At 39.1% G+C, this 16218-nt stretch overlaps 1 long non-coding RNA gene across 1 annotated transcript in view; it reads right to left on the bottom strand.

Annotated features, from left to right (window-relative positions):
• LOC110441498 overlaps positions 1-16218 on the bottom strand; it is a 25343-nt gene that overhangs the window by 1779 nt on the left and 7346 nt on the right. The gene's annotated exons all lie outside the window — the stretch shown is intronic.

Here is a 16218-nt window from a genome sequence, read left to right as displayed (position 1 = left end):
TGACTGCTATCAATTGCATCACTTAATTATATATGACTGCTATCAATTTCATCACTATTATATATGACTGCTATCAATTGCATCACTATCATATTTGACTGCTATCAATTTCATCACTATTATATATGACTGCTATCAATTTCATCACTATCATATTTGACTGCTATCAATTTCATCACAATCATATATGACTGCTATCAATTGCACCACTATCATATTTGACGGCTATCAATTGCATCACTATCATATTTGACTGCTATCAATTGCATCACTTAATTATATATGACTGCTATCAATTTCATCACTATTATATATGACTGCTATCAATTGCATCACTATCATATTTGATTGCTATCAATTGCATCACTATCATATATGACTGCTATCAATTGCATCACTATCATATTTGACTGCTATCAATTTCATCACTATTATATATGACTGCTATCAATTTCATCACTATCATATTTGACTGCTATCAATTTCATTGGGTTGGTTGTGTTTCCATTTCTGGACTTGAGAACACATAAAAGGATTGGGTTTTAATACCAATTTTCAAAATTGAGTACTCTATAGATAGCGTGTAGTATTGACCAGGACATTGAGAAAGTCGCCATTAATTAATGGCAATAGTCCGTGCTAGTGGACTGTAACATCACTTAGTAGAATATTGTCGCAATATTGCTTAATTGCCACTTTTCCCTGACAGGTAACATCCTATGGGGCAGACCTTTATAGGACTTCCAGAGTCATAACTACACTGATTTCCCTATATTTGTTAAACTTTCCCTAACAGCCTAACTTCAAAGGCTCACAGCTAGAACTACGGGTGACAGTCTGACTTAATCAAATACTCATAAATACCACTGACTTCTAACCCCTACTGGTCATATCAGTTCAAATACCACAGACTTCTTACCTCTACTGGTCATATAAGTTCAAATATCTCAGACTTCTTACCACTACTGGTCATATCAGTTCAAATATCTCAGACTTCTAACCCCTACAGGTCATATAAGTTCAAATATCTCAGACTTCTAACCCCAACAGGTCATATAAGTTCAAATACCACTGGCTTCTTACCTCTACAGGTCATATCAGTTCAAATACCACTGGCTTCTTACCTCTACAGGTCATATAAGTTCAAATATCACTGACTTCTTACCTCTACAGGTCATATAAGTTCAAATATCTCAGACTTCTTACCACTACAGGTCATATCAGTTCAAATACCACTGGTTTCTTACCTCTACAGGTCATATAAGTTCAAATATCTCTGACTTCTTTCCTCTACAGGTCATATAATTTCAAATATCTCAGACTTCTTACCACTACAGGTCATATCAGTTCAAATACCACTGGTTTCTTACCTCTACAGGTCATATAAGTTCAAATATCTCTGACTTCTTACCTCTACAGGTCATATAATTTCAAATATCTCAGACTTCTTACCACTACAGGTCATATCAGTTCAAATACCACTGACTTCTTACCTCTACAGGTCATATAAGTTCAAATATCTCAGACTTCTTACCACTACATGTCATATCAGTTCAAATACCACTGACCTCTTACCCCTACAGGTCATAACAGTTCAAATATCTCTGACTTCTTACCCCTACAGGTCATATAAGTTCAAATATCTCCGACTTCTTACCCCTACAGGTCATATCAGTTCAAATATCCCTGACTTCTTACCCCTACAGGTCATATCAGTTCAAATATCCCTGACTTTTTACCCCTACAGGTCATATCAGTTCAAATATCTCTGACTTCTTACCCCTACAGGTCATATCAGTTCAAATATCCCTGACTTCTTACCCCTACAGGTCATATCAGTTCAAATATCCCTGACTTCTTACCCCTACAGGTCATATAAGTTCAAATATCCCTGACTTCTTACCCCTACAGGTCATATCAGTTCAAATACCACATATCGTAGAGTACACAAATGATGTATTCAGTATAATTTGATAATTTCATTAATGTTCAAAATCACAAAGATTTCATATTTTCCTACTTAGAGCATTTCTACAGTTTTGGATTTTCATACTAAGAATATTTAGAGATGCAACTTCTTTTTCAATTTTTTCATTATTGTTAAAAATAAAATAAACAAGAGGCCCATGGGCCTTAACGGTCACCTGATATATTTATACAGAGAGTTGATTTTGTTTTTAACACAATCAGAAATATTATTCAGTGACAAAAAACAATAAAACCACCTTATTCAATATCTAGCATACAGATTTAAGACTAAAAAGTATTTGAAACTAGCACCTCTGATTCTAAACAAGGAAAATGAAGAAATTTTAGCACACTGACTCCTTTGGGCCCCACCCTACAGCCCTTGGGGGTAGGGCTGGCTCAAAATTTTTCAAAGTATCAAACTGTCAACTCAGGGTTATAATTCCAATCAAGTTATTAACATGTAATAATCAAAGGATCATTTGCCATTATAAACCATAATAAATTTGCCCCCCCCCCTCCTTCCCCAGGGGGTAAACGTGATACCCTAGGGTCATAAACCTTCAGACCCTGCCATCTATGAAGAGTGTTTGATTCTACCACATCTGGGTCTTTGAGAAGATTTTTTTTGAAATTTCAGTCAATTCAACCCTTTTTGGCCCCACCCATCAGCCCTGGGGGGTCAGTAAGGGCTTGTATGTGCATACCATCAAACTGCTATCCAATACTGATAATGCTAACCCAAATTGAATTACTTCCAATAACAAGGTTACCGCAAGCGGTATATAATACGCCAGTCACACATTGAATGAGCAGTTGTTTGTATGATTGAAATATATTTGTGAGTAATTGATATTGAAAGAGAAATCATTCAACTTAACTGGTAGATCAATGAGTGCAATTCAACATCATGGAACACATGCATCGCATTAATGAAACCAAGGGGAATAACTCCAATAATTACGGTCGGATAATGGCTGTTATCGAACTTGTCCGAGGTTTTATGGTAATTAACCTTGTTGTGAAGTTTGAAGTTAATCCGTTAATAATAACTTGAGATATCGAGCGGACATTGTTTCGACAAGTCCATAAAGGGGCATAACTCCACAAATTATGGTCGGATAATGGCAGTTATCAAACTTGTCCGAGCTTTCATGGTAATTAACCTTGTTGTGAAGTTTGAAGTTAATCTGTTAATAATTACTCGAGATATCGAGCGGACACTGTTTCAGCAAGTCCATAAAGGGGCATAACTCCACAAATTATGGTCGGATAATGGCAGTTATCAAACTTGTCCGAGGTTTCATGGTAATTAACCTTGTTGTGAAGTTTGAAGTTAATCCGTTAATAATTACTCGAGATATCGAGCGGACACTGTTTCGGCAAGTCCATAAAGGGGCATAACTCCACAAATTATGGTCGGATAATGGCGGTTATCGAACTTGTCCGAGGTTTCATGGTAATTAACCTTGTTGTAAAGTTTGAAGTTAATCCGTTAATAATTACTTGAGATATATATCGAGCGGACATCGTTCGCATGCCCGCCCGCTCGCTCACGTGATAACATAATACGTCCCCGTCTTCGATTAATTAAACAGATGTTGGTCCAAAATGTGATTTCCCTATATAAACTATAGTAAAGTTTACCCCCTCCCCAGGGGGAAACGTGATACCCAAGGGTCATGAAATCCACAATTTTGGTAGAGCACCTTAAGACCCTTCCATCTATGAAGAGTGTTTGATTCTACCATATCTGGGTCTTGAGAAGAAGATTTTTGAAATTTCAGTCAATTCAACCCTTTTTGGCCCCACTCAATACCCCCGGGGGGTCAGTCAGGGCTCATATGTGCATACCATCAAACTGCTACCCAATACTGATAATGCTAACCTAAATTGAATTACCTCCAATGGCAATTAAACAAATGTTGGTCCAAAATGTGATTTCCCTATATAAACTATAGTAAAGTTTACCCCCTCCCCAGGGGGAAACGTGATACCCAAGGGTCATGAAATCCACAATTTTGGTAGAGCACCTTAAGACCCTTCCATCTATGAAGAGTGTTTGATTCTACCATATCTGGGTCTTGAGAAGAAGATTTTTGAAATTTTAGTCAATTTGACCCTTTTTGGCCCCGCCCCTCAGGCCCCTGGGGGCCGGGGATCAAACCGGGAACAACTTTTGTTGACCTTTGGCCATGGAAGGTTTCTGCAAAATTTCATTGAAATCAGTTCAGGGGTTTTGGAGAAGAAGTCGAAAATGTAAATTGTTTACGGACGCACGACGGACGACGGAAGACGGATGACGACGAACAAAAGGCGATTGCAATAGGTCACTTGAGACTTTGTCTCAGGCGACCTAAAAATTAAAATAAAATTAATGATGTAAATGCAAGTGTATTTATATTATAACAATGTTGCAAAATATCAAGGTTAAATTACTTTTATCTTATTTAACACTGAACTTCTTAACATATAATGAAAAGAAGAAAATGCTGTTTAATTTTACTAGTTTTTATAAATGTGAAGTATTTCAATAGATTTTATTATGTCTATACATCTTTTACCAGGCTGTTGAAAAATAAGGATCATGGATACAAACATAGCTACTGTGGCCAGTCCGGAATCCTGGTCTGTGATTGGTCAGTTTAAATTAACACTGATGCACAGGAAGTTGTGAGATGTAGAGAATCCCTATAAGCTAGCCATGAGTGGTTGCATTGTGTGACAGATTATGAAGAATGTGAATTTCTGCCAAATTATGGACTTAAGCAAGAGGAGAAAATACCAGTACACTTTAATACCGGCACATCTACAGGTTAGTATGAACAGACTAATACTGTTTTATATGTTCACTAAGTGTGATACGTCCAGTATAACAACAGCAGTACTAGGGAGTATTAGGTCAAGTATAGTTGTTTGAAAAATTAACAGTTTGGTTCTTGTATATTTGTTTGTGAAATAAGTCAAGAAATGTACTGCTTTTTATGTATAGCTGCATTGTAAACAAATCAGTTAAAATAAGTATACATTAAGTAGCTAGAATATGTTGTAATTTACATGTATAGTGTGCAATTAAAGTAGAACTGGGAATTTGAATGTGGCAGACCAGCTAGGGTTTAGTGGTTTGAAGAAAAAAAAATGTTAGTTTAAGCATAACACGCGTAAATAATTTTTGACATTTTTCATTATTGAAATCAAACAGAATTATGTAGATGTAATTGTTTACTTCAGACACCAATCATAAAGGTACTTGGATACTATATATATACGCAAGACATTTTAGAAATTATAGAAACACTCAGAGGCAGTAAAGCTGCTCACTATGGTATGTATACATGTGTACTGATGTAGCTTTGGCCAGATCCTCCCTCCAGGGTCATTAGCTATAGGGTTCTGAAGGGGAATTAGTTACTGACAGCTCTATAAAGATTGCTATCAAGAACTGGAAGTCTATCATACATTTTGAAATGAATGTCTTCCATTGTGGATATATTATATCATTACCCAACTAATTTATTCAACAAATAATGTATAAACACAACCCCAAATCAATTATTTCTAAAATCATGATTTACATGATTTTTTCTGTATTGTTTTTTTTTTTTAATTTACCTGGTTATTCAAATTTTAAAAACCTGTGGCCCATGCAATATTTTCTGAAATTCTCTGAAATGCATTTTACCAGTATTAATATAGTAATCATTACACTAAATAGCACATTTCTAATTTAGGCTGCATCAAAGAGTCNCCCCCCCCGACAAGTATATCTTTTTTCCTAGTCTGCATAGATGTTGAGTGTTAAAATATAATGTCCAAATGTGGTGACCCCTTCTCTTTCGCCATTCCATCATTGTATAAGTTGTTTTGTCCTTTATCTTTCCACATATAACTCCTATCAATGCCATGAAATATTTTTTCAGGCATAAGATATGTTCAATTTTTAAATGTTAAAAAGTATATAGAGATTTTTTACATCTGGGGTCTGTGCCTTTTGTAATGAAACAATTTTGCCAATTATAAAACTCAAAAAGTAATTTGGGAAAATACAGCCAAAATTCTCAAAGGAAGGGGGCCCCAAATGTACTGCCCAAAAAATCACTGATATATCTAAATACCCTGTATTCTTTCAGAAATCATCAAAAAGAAGATCCCCAATGTGGCACTTCCACAGATCAGATTTGAGCTGAGTGACTAGCTTTACCAAAGCCATCACGGGCTAAGTAATGCTGCAGTGGACACGTTCCAGTACAGCATCAATAAATATAAAAGATTTAAAATTGAAAACTATATCTTTGTTTTGATTTTTATACAGGGAAATTAATTTTTGTGTAGCATTGAGGTGGAAGTCCATAAAATCTGCAAAAGTACCCACAAAATGCTGCTGTCATCCCATGGAAATGTAAAAGCCACAGAAAATATGAGAGATCATATGCAGGTTCCTCACAGGCTGTGCAAACTGACCATCAAGACCATGGAAATTGTCAGCACAATTCCGCACAAGCCGTGGAAATTGTCCGCACATTTCTGCACAGGCCATGGAAATTGTCCACACATTTCCGCACAGGCTGTGGAAATTGTCCGCACATTTTCATATACGATATTTTTGGGAAATGGAGTCTGATTAATCTGCGAATTCTTTCCATGGAATTCTGTGGATTTATTCCGTGGAATTTGTGGAATAATGCCGCAAGGAGAGCAACATGGATTTCCTTGGATTTCTGTGTGCCAACCGTGGAATTTTTCTACAGAATTCTGTGGAAAAAATCCACAGAAAATCTGCGGATTCCTTGGAAAATCTACAGCCGGATAAATAGATCAAATGTAGCAAGTCTAGAGTATTTGGAGTTCTGAAACGGTTAAACAAGAGGCCCCACAGACCTGTATCACCCAACTGTTACTGAATGGTTTTAGCAAGCTCATCTCACAACGTCAAAGTCAAACTAGTTTAAAGACAAACTTGATAGCAAGCAAGCTAACTCACCTACAGGCTAAATATTACATCTCTTCATACAATTAAGCAAGCTAACTCATCTACAGACTAAATATTACATCTCTTCATACAAGCAAGCTAACTCACCTACAGGCTAAATATTACATCTCTTCATACTAGCAAGCTAACTCACCTACAGGATAAATATTACATCTCTTCATATAATAAGTCTTTGCTAGGAATAAGATTGCATTTCACTCACGAATCTTAAAAGTCAGTCACTTTAGATCATTTATTTCAACAAATTTGATAGCGAGGCATCATATTTAACTGACCTTTTCAATACACTTTACCCTTCTTACATAAAGTATTTTTGAGGTAATAAACCAAGTCAAACTTACGAGATCTTCCCACCAGTGCAAAATACAGGCCAAATATCATTATCATCATCTATCGATCTTTATAATAAGTTATTTATGACTTAAGGTCATAGGAGTGTATTGATAAACGGAAGTAGGAAGTACATCCCTAGTTGAAAATCCAATGTAGGGAGACAGTATCACAATTTCCGCATATTCTAATGTTTAATATTAAACTGATGAAATTGTATGTTTATTATTGACAGAACAGTGTTTTCTCTCAATATTAAAGTATTTCAAAGCCATGCAGGCATTAATTCAGGGTTTTTTTTTATCAATGAGCTACATGTATCCATTTTTCTGTACTTCAGGCTATCTATTTCACTACTGTGAAGTTTTTCAAGGAAGATAACTTTTACCTGCAATTACTATGTGCATATATGGTTTTATTATAAAATGTCAATTTTTAATCTTTTATAGATAATTTATTTGACATAATTTCAGCATTTATTAAATTGATATACATTAATGCAATACCAATCTATGGTAGTATCATTTTATTGACAATATTTTGCAAAAAATTCTTTCATTTTTTTTTCCAAAGTCACTCCTTTTTACATAAATTTCCATTTAAATTCCTTAAAATTATGACAACCTATATATTTTTTGTGGCAGAATTTTTTTTCTTTCCTTCAAACCAATATAACTACAAAATTTGAAGAAATTCTACTGAGAAATGGCGACACAATCCTATTACCTTAAACACATCTTATCTCTGTGACCTTGAAAATGGGTCAATGTTGTAAGTTTTCCTCAAGAAACTTCATATAGCCGTTCATTACATGCTAGCAAGCAACAGTCGACATATCACTCAGTTTTACATTTAAAGGATCTTTAAAAGGTATTTTAGTTTTAAAGAGTGATGGGAATCCGATGGGATTTTCAGAATTAATTTAAATCAGAAATTGATTTCAGATTACGGAAAAACTGTTGCGAAAAATCTCAAAATCTATGGTGATTTTGTATTTAATCGATTGTCCCTATATTGTCTTCAGTTGATTAATATTTCATCATAATCGATGATCGGCCCACCACTAGTTTTAATGTATTTCATACCTGTGACTTTGTATGTAAGTCACCTTTTATCCCAGCAAGCTACAGTTTAGGTACCAATACTCCATGCTAAACATGTCAATAAGAAGTATGTCATATAAAGAAAGTTTTGATGGTCAACAGAATTCAATCATGTGTAGAGCTTGATATCAACATAAAATTGTGTAAACATACACTAATCTGCTGAGGGGTTCATTAATCAACATTCGTCTCTTAGCTTGCAGTCTTGCTATTTAATTGAGACCAATAGACGAACAGATGCACACACAGACTGACAAAATACATTAACCTATACCCCTCAAGCTCTCTGCTTTAATGGTGGTCGGAGGGGGGTTGGGGACAATAATAAAATCTCCAGAGAGCTAAGGAATGTTAGTTAACTTAAGAATTATGTGTGCACTGAGGTATATTGCCTTAGACAGCCAATGGTATTTAAACTTCAGATTTTACCTGAAGTAGAAGAAACCTGAAGAAATAATTACCCTGTATAAATGACAACACATTGTGTGCTGTAATCAAGTTTCACATAATGTCAAACATCTTTAATATTAAATGTCTGCTCCGGCAAACTGAAATACTACCTCAGATAATCACAATCACCTGATTATTATTTCTCCACAAGTTTGGAGTTTTTACTTAAATCATGAAACAAATGGTGCAAGTGAATTTCTTCATATAAAACTGTTTTCATAAATTACAAGGAAGTTCTCCCTAATAGAAGATAGCTTTGCCTTTGGCAGTGTAATTGCCTGAATGAGACAGGTACATAATTATTTGGTCTGTCAGATCTAAATCTAACCCAAAGTGGAGATCATACGACATGTCATGAACGGGGCCACTCTGAACCACTCACAGAGAAAGGTGTTTAAATATCCACAATACTTTGAGAAGATGTGTGTTGAAGTAATACTATAAAATATATGCAAGAGAGATCAGCAATACATGTTTTATAATACAGGGGGCAAGACTCAATACTTTCTAGTTTAGCACAGTTTAGTACAGTTCTGACTCATTTATTTTTAAAATTCCATAAAAACAATGCACTGAATCAGTGCTTAAAATCACCTCAGTCATTAGCAATAGAAATCACAGACAACTAAATCACCTCAGTCATAAGCAATAGAAATCACAGACAACTAAATCACCTCAGTCCTTAGCAATAGAAATCACAGACAACTAAATCACCTCAGTCATAAGCAATAGAAATCACAGACAACTAAATCACCTCAGTCCTTAGCAATAGAAATCAAAGACAACTAAATCAAACTTCCTGCCTTAGCCAATCAAGATATGCTTCTTGTATTAATTCAGACACCAATCAAAGAAACTGATCTTGTCTTACCTATTCTGCCTGTACAGGGCTTCATCCCAGTGACTACTGCGTACTCTAAATGATAACCCACAGAAGACCTAGATAGATATATTACATATTAAACCACATTTCAACGTACAGATAGGTTGATTGGTGAGCTGGCGACATATTACGGACCAGATCAACACAAATAGTTGTCACTGATACTGGTCCAGCCAAGCTTCTAGCTCACCAGTCCCTACAGTGTACTCATCCCATTCTAGTATAAATCCAATAACTAGTCAATTAATATAGATTAAAAATGTGTATAGGAGAGTTGTAAAGCATTAAAACCAATATTCTACTAGCTCCTTATATACGATCACACAACTTATGTCTACATCCTCATTGGCTGGTTAATTTTCCCTTTATAACGTCACTTCAATTGTCACGTCACAATGCCTTTTGCCAAATGCAGTATTTTCCATTTTTTTGGTTACAGCAAAAACATCATAATTGCATATCTAATATTTACATTGGAGGACTTCCAGTTTTATTTTGCATATGTGGTTGTATGGACCTAGAAAGGTTATATTAACCTTGACAAGTTGAGGTTATTATAACCTGTTTAAGTCCATATAATCACTTATTATATACATATAATTGATTTTTTTAAACAGATTCTGATTGGCTGAGAGCCCTCCACAACCCGGCAAATAAAAATTGATCTTCACCAGTTTTTGTGTATCTGGTGAATGTCAAATTTTAAATCTAGAGCCTGGAAAAAAACTAAACCTTTAGGGCAATTTGACCGCTTTCTTCACAACAACAATGGCGTTTGTGACAGCTAAGCCTAATGCCATTGTCAGTAATGTTTTTTTCAAAAACTTCCATCAATACACGAAAGGCCACAGAAGGAGCCATTTGAGAGTTTAGGCAGTACGGCAGGACAAAGGTTTGTTGTGCGACCTGGACATAATAACACTATCAAATAAAACAGTTATGTTCTTTTGACATGGTCGGAATATGCTCTTGATATTGACCACAGAAAAAATATTGACCCAGGCGATTTGGTCAATATCAGAGCATATTCACCAAGTAAAAAGACTATAATTGTATAATATTCACTTCAATAAAACCCCATAATTAAACACTATAGAGCTGACCAAACTTTGGCCCTTCATCATAAATCACATCAAGTCTAGCTAATACAAATCAATCAAACAAAATCATCTCTATCTGACAAGTAAAAATATGCCTGATATCTACAATACAGGGAAAACTGTTTACACAAAACTTTTATATTTTTTTCAAATAATTTCTGACAATCTTCTTATCAGATGTGAAATGTTACTTTTCTTTATAAAATAGGCCAAAAGAAGCCTATATGTATATATTTGTAATAGACTATATATCTACTTAACATCAACTTTGGCACACAACCTGAAGATGGATTAAAAAAAAAAAAAAAAAATTAACGTTACTGATAGTCTTCTGCTCTCTGCCTGATGAGATTGACTTTTAACTGTAAAATTTACATTAGCATAAAAAACTCTGTTTTAGTGTGTATGATGTTTTTGTTATGTATAGTCCCTGTTGGTGGGTTGATGAAGGCGTACCTTGTACCTGTTGCTATTATTGTTACTTCTCTGCATCCACTTATAGTACTGTTCTGTTATACTGAATATCTGTTTGTTTATATCAGTGCCTATATACATTGGACCATAATAGCATTACTGATGAGATCTATAAGTGCATTTTTTTGCCTTGTTTTAAAGTGGAAACAGGCTGTATGCTTTATAAAAGAAAAACACTGCATTCCCAAAACGAAGGTAAACAAGGAATATCTTTCCAGTTTTAAGAAAAATATTATAACATGTTCCCAATTTATATACTAGGCACTCGCCCGAGTCGCTGCTGCAAAATTTAGCTGGAAAATAATACTGAAGATTCTACTGTGTACTTCTACACATGTAGAACAGTAGTTATCTAGTACTAGCTCCATAGCGTTATCAATATATTGATGGTTTCAATTCTTATTCATATTTTACTGTGTGTGAATTATATCATATCTCGCATATATCATATACACAATCACATTTACATGATAATTTAAAGAAATTTAAAGCTTGAGGGAAAAGGGTTAATGAAACCAAGAAGTTGTATATTTTGAGATCTACTACTATAATAAAAATGCAAATTGGAAAATATGGGTGAAAGGGGGGATTCCATACAGGCAAAATGGGGGAGTGTACTGGGCTTTTGTAAACAATCATCAACTGGAGAGGGAAGGGATTCTTAAGCTAAGTAAACCTACATGTACACCCAACCCCACCTCCCCCACCTTCCCACTCCTACCCGAGAGGTACCTATCTAAATGTACACCCAACCCCACCTCCCCCACTCCTATCCGAGAGGTACCTACCTAAATGTACACCCAACCCCACCTTCTCCTTCCGACTCCTACCCGAGAGGTACCTACCTAAATGTACACCCAACCCCACCTCCCCCACCTTCCCACTCCAACCCGAGAGGTACCTACCTACATGTACCCCCAACCCCACCTCCCCCACCTTCCCACTCCTCCCCGAGAGGTACCTACCTACATGTACACCCAACCCCACCTCCCCCGCCTTCCCACTCCTACCCGAGAGGTACCTACCTACATGTACACCCAACCCAACCTCCCCCACCTTCCCACTCCAACCCGAGAGGTACCTACCTACATGTACACCCAACCCCACCTCCCCCACCTTCCCACTCCTACCCCAGAGGTACCTACCTACATGTACACCCACCCCCACCTCCCCCACCTTCCCCTTCCCACTCCTACCCGAGAGGTGCCTACCTACATGTACACCCAACCCCACCTTCTCCTTCCCACTCCTACCCGAGTACCTACCTACATGTACACCCAACCCCACCTCCCCCACCTTCTCACTCCTACCCAAGAGGTACCTACCTACATGTACACCAAACCCCACCTCTCCCACCTTCCCACTCCTACCCGAGAGGTACCTACCTACATGTACACCAAACCCCACCTCCCCCACCTTCTCACTCCTACCCGAGAAGTACCTACCTACATGTACACCCAACCCCACCTCCCCCACCTTCCCACCTCTACCCGAGAGGTACCTACCTACATGTACACCCCACCCCACCTCCCCCACCTTCCCACTTCTACCCGAGCGGTACCTACCTACATGTACACCCAACCCCTACTCCCCCACCTTCCCGAGAGGTACATACCTACATGTACACCCAACCCCACCTCCCCCACCCTCCCCCTCCCACCCGAGAGGTACCTACCTACATGTACACCCACCCCCACCTCCCCCACATTCCCACTCCTACCTGAGAGGGACCTACCTACATGTACACCAAACCCCCCCCCCCCCACCTTCTCACTCCTACCCAAGAGGTACCTACCTACATGTACACCAAACCCCCCCCCCCCCACCTTCTCACTCCTACCCAAGAGGTACCTACCTACATGTACACCCAACCTCAACTCCCCCACCTTCCCACTCCTCGCGAGAGGTACCTACCTACATGTACACCCACCCCCCCCTCCCCCACCTTCCTCCTCCTACCCGAGAGGTACCTACCTACAGGTACACCCAACCCCACCTCCCCCCCCCTCCCACTCCTACCCGAGAGGAACCTACCTACATGTACACCCAACCCCACCTCCCCCACTTTCTCCTTCCCTCTCCTACCCGAGAGGTACCTACGTACATGTACCCCCAACCCCACCTCCCCCACCTTCCCACTCCTACCTGAGAGGTACCTACCTACATGTACACCAAACCCCACCTCACCCACCTTCTCACTCCTACCCAAGAGGTACCTACCTACATGTACACCCAACCCCACCTCCCCCACCCTCCCCCTCCCACCCGAGAGGTACCTACCTACATGTACACCCCACCCCACCTCCCCCACCTTCCCACTTCTACCTGAGAGGTACCTACCTACATGTACACCCAACCTCAACTCCCCCACCTTCCCACTCCTCGCGAGAGGTACCTACCTACATGTACACCCACCCCCCCCTCCCCCACCTTCCTCCTCCTACCCGAGAGGTACCTACCTACAGGTACACCCAACCCCCCCTCCCCCACCTTCTCACTCCTACCCAAGGGGTACCTACCTACATGTACACCCAACCCCTCCTCCCCCACCTTCCCACTCCTACCCGAGAAGTACCTACCTACATGTACCCCCAACCCCACCTCCCCCACCTTCCCACTCCTACCTGAGAGGGACCTACCTACATGTACACCAAACCCCCCCCCCCCCACCTTCTCACTCCTACCCAAGAGGTACCTACCTACATGTACACCCAACCCCTACTCCCCCACCTTCCCGAGAGGTACATACCTACATGTACACCCAACCCCACCTCCCCCACCTTCTCCTTCCCACTCCTACCCGAGTACCTACCTACATGTACACCCAACCCCACCTCCCCCACCTTCCCCCTTCTACCCCAGAGGTACCTACCTACATGTACACCCAACCTCAACCCCCCCACCTTCCCACTCCTCGCGAGAGGTACCTACCTACATGTACACCCAACCTCAACCCCCCCACCTTCCCACTCCTCGCGAGAGGTACCTACCTACATGTACACCCATCCCCACCTCCCCCACCTTCCCACTCCTACCTGAGAGGTACCTACCTACATGTACACCAACCCCCACCTCCCCCACCTTCTCACTCCTACCCAAGGGGTACCTACCTACATGTACACCCAACCCCACCTCCCCCACCCTCCCCCTCCCACCCGAGAGGTACCTACCTACATGTACACCCCACCCCACCTCCCCCACCTTCCCCCTTCTACCCCAGAGGTACCTACCTACATGTACACCCAACCTCAACCCCCCCACCTTCCCACTCCTCGCGAGAGGTACATACCTACATGTACACCCAACCTCAACTCCCCCACCTTCCCACTCCTCGCGAGAGGTACATACCTACATGTACACCCAACCCCACCTCCCCCACCTTCCCACTTCTACCCGAGAGGTACCTACCTACATGTACACCCAACCTCACCTCCCCCACCTTCCCACTCTTACCCGAGAGGTACCTGGGTATTCAAATGATGGCAACATTTACCAAACATGTTCCCATTACTATTTATAGTACAATGTAAACGTTACAACAGTCCAATGACAGAAGCGCTAACTGGCAAGTGTAAACATCACCAGTTGTGCCTCATAATGATAGAAAGGCATCAGACTTCCTTAAACTGTGACCAGTAAAAGTCTCGACCTCGACGATATACAACATTCATGCAATGAAATAAGGAAGAACTTTTTTTCCCTACGAGTAGTAAAATTATGGAACAGTCTTTGAGAGGATGTGATATAATCCACCACCTGTTACATTTAAAAACAGATTTGATAAACATGGGATTGATCAAGAACTGAAATATAATTACAGAGACAACATACTTTGTTAACTGTGTGATGTCCATAACCGATCTTTCATGCAGGGAACATGTATGTATTTTTTTTAAATATGTTGGAGTCTTGTGTAAAGGATCATATAGGTCCTGTATCGGAAAATAAACTTAACTTAACCCTTAGACTGCCAACGAATTTTGATGTTACACTCAGCATTGTCCATTACATCATTAATTCATGTGACATGAGACGATCTGGAAACTATTTGTTCTGTAAGGCGATTTATTTTCAAATTTCAATCATTGTAAAAAATTATATTGGCATCGCAGACGCATATTTTGTATACCAATGGAAAGCTGAGATACTGATCTTGAAGCTCGTATTTAAAAAGGATGACATGCTTTCCACGTTTTTTGAAATACCCGACCATAGAATAAAGGAAAAAGAACAAAATCTTGACACCAAAGTATACAAGATGCCTGCAATGGGCCTGAATCGCTCACCTGGTATTAATATATATAATCTCACACAAATAATCTTTTAAGTGGACTAAAATACAGCTACAGGCAGATAATCAGTGTTTGATTCATAAGAACCTATTAAAAAATTTAAACATATGACGCATGTGACCTAGAATGTCGAACAAAGACATAAGGTTGAACAGAGTTTACAGTCGTCCAACCAAGCATGCTTCTGGCAAAATATCATTACCCTGGACCTTTTGGTTATACAGAACAAGTCATTTAAAGATTTAAACATATATTGACCACTGTGACCTTGAATATGAGTGAAGGTCATTCATTTGAAAAAAAACAAGAGGCCCATGGGCCTTAACGGTCACCTGATATATTTATACAGAGAGTTGATTTTGTTTTTAACATGAACAGAAATATTATTCAAAGTGACAAAAAACAATAAAACCACCTTACTCAATATCTAGCATACAGATTTCAGACTGAAAAGGATTTGAAACTAGCACCTCTGATTCTTAACAAGGAAAATGAAGAAATTTTAGCACACTGACTCCTTTGAGCCCCACCCTACAGCCCTTGGGGGTAGGGCTGGCTCAAAATTTTCAAAGTATCAAACTGTCAATTCAAGGTTATAATTCCAATCAAGTTATTAACATGTAATATT

The sequence above is a fragment of the Mizuhopecten yessoensis genome, unplaced genomic scaffold (genome assembly GCF_002113885.1).
Source record: "Mizuhopecten yessoensis strain PY_sf001 unplaced genomic scaffold, ASM211388v2 scaffold715997, whole genome shotgun sequence".
NCBI classification, from domain to species: Eukaryota; Metazoa; Mollusca; class Bivalvia; order Pectinida; family Pectinidae; genus Mizuhopecten; species Mizuhopecten yessoensis.
This window is presented reverse-complemented; position numbering and strand designations above follow the sequence as displayed.